At 39.9% G+C, this 6,000-nt stretch overlaps 1 protein-coding gene across 2 annotated transcripts in view; it reads left to right on the top strand.

Annotated features, from left to right (window-relative positions):
* Nucleotides 1-423: 423 nt before the first annotated feature.
* Nucleotides 424-6,000, top strand: part of DGKB (diacylglycerol kinase beta) — a 354,661-nt gene continuing 349,084 nt past the window's right edge. For both annotated transcript variants that reach the window (XM_034062188.1, XM_034062182.1), the window contains exon 1: nucleotides 424-593. The gene's annotated coding sequence lies outside the window, so the exon portion shown is untranslated. The remainder of the gene's footprint in view (nucleotides 594-6,000) is intronic.

The raw sequence follows: 6,000 nt of genomic DNA, 5'->3' as shown, positions 1-6,000 counted from the left end.
AAACTTTGGGTAAGTGTTGCACCGGTGCGGGGGCAGCGTCTCTCGGCGCCGTGGGTGGGTGGGTGGAAAAGGGGAAACCGCGCGGAGCGGTGCGCGGGTCTTGCCGCACCAGAGCGCGGAGCGGGCAGGAGGCAGCTGAGTCGGCGGCAACACCCGGGGAACGTGGTGCCGGACAACAGGTTCCGCAGCTGCCGGGGTGCGGAGCGTGTGTGATGTGTGTGTCTTGAGTGTGTGTGTTTCGGTTGTCCCCTCCCCCCTGCCGCCCGGCCAGAAAGGGGGTGGGAGATGTGCTGGCGCACGGCCGCTTAAAGCCGCGCTGCCCGCCGGCGGCCGCCTGCTGTCGGGCACAGGGCGGCTGCCGGGATCCGCGTTGCGCCGGGGAGGGCGGTGAGGAGCAGGTCGGCCCGAGCCTCAGCCCCGTGGGGCCGGGCGCGCTGGGCCTGCGGCTGCCGGCGGCGGAGCAGGGGGCTTGGCGGCGGTGGCGCCGTCGCTGGCGGTGGCCCGGCTGGATGGCCGGTCCCTGTGGCTGCCCAGGGCGCCGGGCTCCATCGCATCTCAGGGCCGCGCGGCTGCTCCTCCTGCATCGCACTGCAGTAAGTCCGCGAGTCGCTGGGCGGCTGAACTGGTTGCAACGCGGATCTGGTGGGGGCTGTGTGTTTACGGTGTGCGTACGGACGTGGCGGAGGGGCTAAGCGGAAAGTTGTAGTTAAGAGCGCTGTATCGACTTTGTCAGGAATCGCAGCTTTGGTTTTTGGTAAATGGCAGTCTGCCTCGCTGAGGCACCTCACTTTGATCGACCCTAGGCAGTGACCTGGTGTTGCCCGAGATCTCGCTGGAGCACGTACGGTGGGTGCGGGCAGCAAGAGATACAACTGCAAACTCGTGTTTTAAAAACTGATGTGCTGAAAGTTCGGGGGTTGATGTGACAGATTGTCTTAGGGTCTTTCCAAGGAAGAATTAAAAATCTTGTACTAATTGACAAAACTTTTGGATGTCTGAAGTCAATTTTGATACAGACTATTCTTGTTTCGTGTGGTCCAGTGTCATTCTGATTCATTTTGTTGAAAAGAATTTTGTCTGGAGTGTATGTAATTAAATTTTTCATTGTAAGTAGCCTGGTTTTGAAATGGATGAAAGGTTTTCCCAGAAGATTCCTATATCGTAAGCATTCTTTTCCCTAGCTAAACAAGCAGATTAATGGGTCTTCAGTTAATTCTTCTTTCTGTTTGGCTGCTTTATTACAAATTTAGTGAGAACTTTATTAATTTTCAAAAGCAGTTTTGTCTGCTTGAGGTAAGTTTAGAAAGTAAATGTAATAAGCTCACAAAATCCATATTGGAAAATAAAAAGGGGAATGCAACAGGATGGGGAATACCATTAATTCTTGCAGGAAAAATAGTCTTTTAAGTTTTTATTTTTTTAAGACACTAGCCATTTCTTCTACTCCCATTTAGGTCAAATGACCTAATGTAGCAAGGTAATAGGTTTTTTTTTTTTTTTTTTTCACTTAAATAGTATAATGTGTCCACAGGTACGAAAATATCATTATACATAAAAAAAACCCAAAACCACCCATGCCAAAAACCTAATATACATTCCCCAATGACTGCACTTGTGCTGTGCTTTATGGATGAAATGACAGGAAATAAGTTTGTCGTTTCTTCCCAAAATGGCAATCCAGCATTGCGCCAAACCTGACATGCCTGTCTGTTATAGAATTAAAACAAGCATCAGGAAACATGGGGTAGCAACAACACAGTGTGAATCCTCCTGGGGCTTGTGTAGTCCTTCATTCATCTGTGGAGGTGGGAGGGCTTTGGTGGTTATCAAGGTAGGGAAGGCCTGAAACAATTATTCAGCAGTCCGGAAAACACTTCTGGAAAAATTTTATGCTATGGATTTGAAATATTAGGGGTCCAGTTCTGTTAATCTAACTTAGGTGCCTGCAAACAACTGAATCTGCTGCTCTTAGCAAGTTTAGGAAAAAAATATACTTTATTATGTGTGTTTAGGAAGAAGAAGTATGTCTGAACTGTTACTTACAAACTGAAATCAGCTTTTGTGAACATTTACAGGTGTCTCAAACATTCAAAGTATAGCATTCAGTAGCAATGCATAAATGAACAGAGAATCTATTTTTGAAGAGTTTATGTAGTTTGAATTTGAAAAGAATATCTATTTTGAAGAACATTAAACATCAGTTTATTTGTAAAGAGATTCTGCACCATTTCTGGTCTGGAAGCAAGTGTCATTCAGGTGACACCTTATGGGATAGGTCTGGGTACCTTTTGCCAGTGGAATGAGATGACTGGAACAGGAATGAAGAGAACCAGAAGAGGGTTGTAGCAAACCTGCTAGAGCAGCATTTTGAGAAAGCAGTGTAAAAAAAGCACATTTGCAACTAAAGGTAGTAACAGGTTGACATTGGAAAGCCAGTCAGTTGGACTGGAATGTTTTTTGGTTTGTATTTGTATGACAGTAGCAGTGAGTTCTTGTGAATGGCACCTATAGAATAAAATAATGGGTTGAAGTTATGTTTTATAATTAAAGTAATAAATATTAACAGCATGTATCATAGAGTCGTAGAATATTTCAAGTTGGAAGAGACCCATAAGGATCAAGTCCAGCTTTCTGCTCCTTGTAGGACCACCTGAAACTAGACCCTATGACTAAGAGTGTCATTCAGACTCTCTTTGAATGCTCCTTAAATATAGGTGGCATATGACATTTAATTCTCTTTGAATGGTTATGACCTTTATCAGGTCATTGATCAGTTAAGCCTGCTGCACACAATTGTAACAAGTTTTTAAAGCCTTGGTTATTTCTAATGTTTCCTTGGTTAAAGTTAACTTCGCAACAAAGAGCACTTTACATTATGATCTCTGTATTCACAGTGTATCTTCTCATCTTTTGGCACCCTGAGAGTTGTGCACCATTGCGAAAAGCACGTGATGGATGTTTCCATTTGTATCTAGAATTATGGAAGAGTAACCGTCAGAAGGGAGAGTGAAACAGAAAGAAGAGGTCTTGTTTTGTGGCTTGGTGAGCTGGAGCAAAAGAATTTCAGCCAGGCATGTGTAAATGAGAAGGTACTTGGGAAAGACATCTTGCGTTTATTGTAAAGTCATGATGTGAAATCTTGGAGCGCAGTGCTATTAAAGAACAAGATGCTGGCCTCCCAAAAGCATTAGTTTTGGATTCCAGCTCTCTACTTCTTGTTGCTATCAGGTAAAGTTTGCATCCCGCTTCAGGAGCTGGCATTTGAGCTTTGCGCTATGGCCTCGAGCAGAAAGTAAAGTAATAAAATGTACTGGGCCTTGCTCCTGGGTATTATTCCCATTTTGTTTTTTTTTTTTATACCTGCAGAGAATAAATTCTGGTAAGTCTTACTCTGTAGGAATAGTTTCACAGGCAGTTTAATCCTTTTGGTCTATATAATATATATATGATATAAATGGTTAAAGATATTTCTTCCTATGACAAGAATTCTGTATTAAAGATTTGCTAACCTTCAGTTGTGAGTTACTTCAGTGAGAGAGCTCTTGTCCATTGTTTCTTGTGGCACTTACAAAATAATTAGCAGCAGTAATAGTAGACTTAGGACAATTAGTTGTCCACAATTGTAGTTTTACAGAACAGTATTTTATTAATAATTTTCTATTTGGGGACTAGCTTTATAACTGAACCAGTAAGTTTATAGTGCTGGAGAAAAACTTAAAAAGTGACATCCTGGGTCTCACTGAAAAAAATTAGCTGTTTGTTATTTTTAATACCTTGTCTACAGGAATGGAAAAAGTTATAAATTTGGGCTTTGAAACTGTTATCATCAGTTTATCAACCTGACCTAGTTTTCATTACACTAATGATGCTCTTACTATGGATAGAAATGTTCTGATGCAAGTAAGTTATTTAGGCCAATTTAGGAAGTCAAGAAGTAAATATTTGTTTATTTGGAATCAAGATGAATAACTGCTCCTAAACACCCAGTAAAACAGCTTTATGCAATGTAAAATGCATTTTCCTTTTTTACTTGTTTCTGAAGAAAACAGAAGATTTCTCTGAAAAATGTTTGCAGCAGTTTAGTCCTGAGGGGATATAGTCTTGTTTAGTTAGTTTGCCACAAGTTAAGAGCTTAAAAAATGTGTTTGAAGGCTGTTTAATTATTTTTTGTCCAGCCCCTTAGTACCAGTTTCGAATGTAAATGAGCAACTCTGACACTATTGTGCTGCCCTGAACTATTAAAAAAAAAAAGGGCTTGCAAACACATTTGTCAGTTCAGTGTTACTAATTGGATTTCCAATTGTGGGGACAGATTAACCTTTTAATTTTAGATGATGTTTGTTATTTACTATGACAAAACGTGATTTAAGTGACCTCTAGATAATTGTTTCTTGTCTGTTAAGGATTTAATTTTCAGGAATAGACTTTTTATATATGCTGGCAGAAATCTTTAGTTAATGCAAATGCTGTGAATTAATTGTTTTATTTTTTTCCAAGTTTGATTTTCATCCATGAAATGAAATGATTACTTCATTTAAAATAGTTCTGAGTTTTTTCATTCAACGTTCAATGGGTATCTAGTGCTCTGTAGTAATGAGTAGTGCACTCTCTAGTCCTTGCAGTGGGAGCAACTCCAACAGATTTCACAGATTTCACAGGCAGTTTTCACAAAATTTTATGTTTCTCTTCATGTGTCAAGCTCTGTGAGCCTTCTGCTGTGAAATGCTGCTTTGCTCCCACCTCGGGTTGCCTTGTGGGACAGTATGGAGTATTCCAATGTAGCAGTTGTTTAGTCAGGAAACACAGAGAACGCACACGGATAATGGAAGCTTAATCCTCTTTTCCTTTGTCTCCTAAAGCATACTGTGTAAAGGAAAGGCAACTAGTCAAATTTATTCTGATTGGTCTTAATTTGTCTCTAGGTGCACAATTCTGAAACTTACACTGTTTCAGGTTTGGATATTATCTGAAGTCAGTCCTGAACTCTGTTGAAGTATATGTGGCTTTTTTTTGCAGTTCCATATTTGTATGTTTGTGGTCCTAGAATGTTGATGAGATAAATTTAAGCAAAAGAGAGAAATGGCAAATACTAAGGCAGCTGTATCAGCCTGGGAAAGAATTGCAGATGATGTGAAATCAGCAGGCTTTCCTGTCTCGTTTTCTGAAATGAAAAGAAGTGATGTCTTGTAAATCCAGTCTGTAGAGACTATGGCTTTAGCATAAGCACTATGAACCACTGCATCCCCAAGACTGAAGAGTTTGTTGCTTTTGAACTCTGGCCTGTTTTGCATCTTTAGCTGTGGATTTTCTCATGTTTCCTGCAGGAATTGTTGCATTCATCATCTGAATGTGGAGTAATATTAGGCCAGAAAGATGTTTTTCAGAAGGGAGGAAGGAAAAAAAAGAAAGAAGGAAAAAAAAAGCAGAATTAATAGCAAAAAAATTTATATTGAAATAGATGAAAACTGAGACATATGTGATTACAGACAAATAAATTAAGCATGCAAAAGTAAATGTAATGGTTACTATTACTGTTTTTTTTATCTGTTTCTTCTCCAAGTTTAATCCTCAAATAAAATATTTTTCTAAAATTTAAAATAACCTAAGCTAGTGAATTCCGTAAGAAGTTTTGGGGATTAGAAATGTAAAACTTGGATTTATCTGTTGTATATAGCCAGGACACTGCTTACTTGTAATCTAGAGTTTTTAACTGAAGATTTTTTACTTTGCTATTTGTTCATATTTTGATAATTTAGTCATCATTTGGAATTAAAAGTTTTTATAATGTTAAAAATATACATAAATTGGATGAATCTGTCTTACTATTCAGTATCTGAATGCCATCTGGTTACCTTCCGTCTCTCTAGTATTGCTAATGGAAAGACAAAAGCACCTGCTGAGGGAAATTTTAATTGTAAAATGGGCATATATAGGTCAGTTGAAATACATTCTGGATGTATCCAGGTCTCTGAATTCATTACAAAGGGTGACTGGCTGCAA

The sequence above is a fragment of the Melopsittacus undulatus genome, chromosome 1, assembly GCF_012275295.1.
Source record: "Melopsittacus undulatus isolate bMelUnd1 chromosome 1, bMelUnd1.mat.Z, whole genome shotgun sequence".
Taxonomy (NCBI): Eukaryota; Metazoa; Chordata; class Aves; order Psittaciformes; family Psittaculidae; genus Melopsittacus; species Melopsittacus undulatus.
This window is presented reverse-complemented; position numbering and strand designations above follow the sequence as displayed.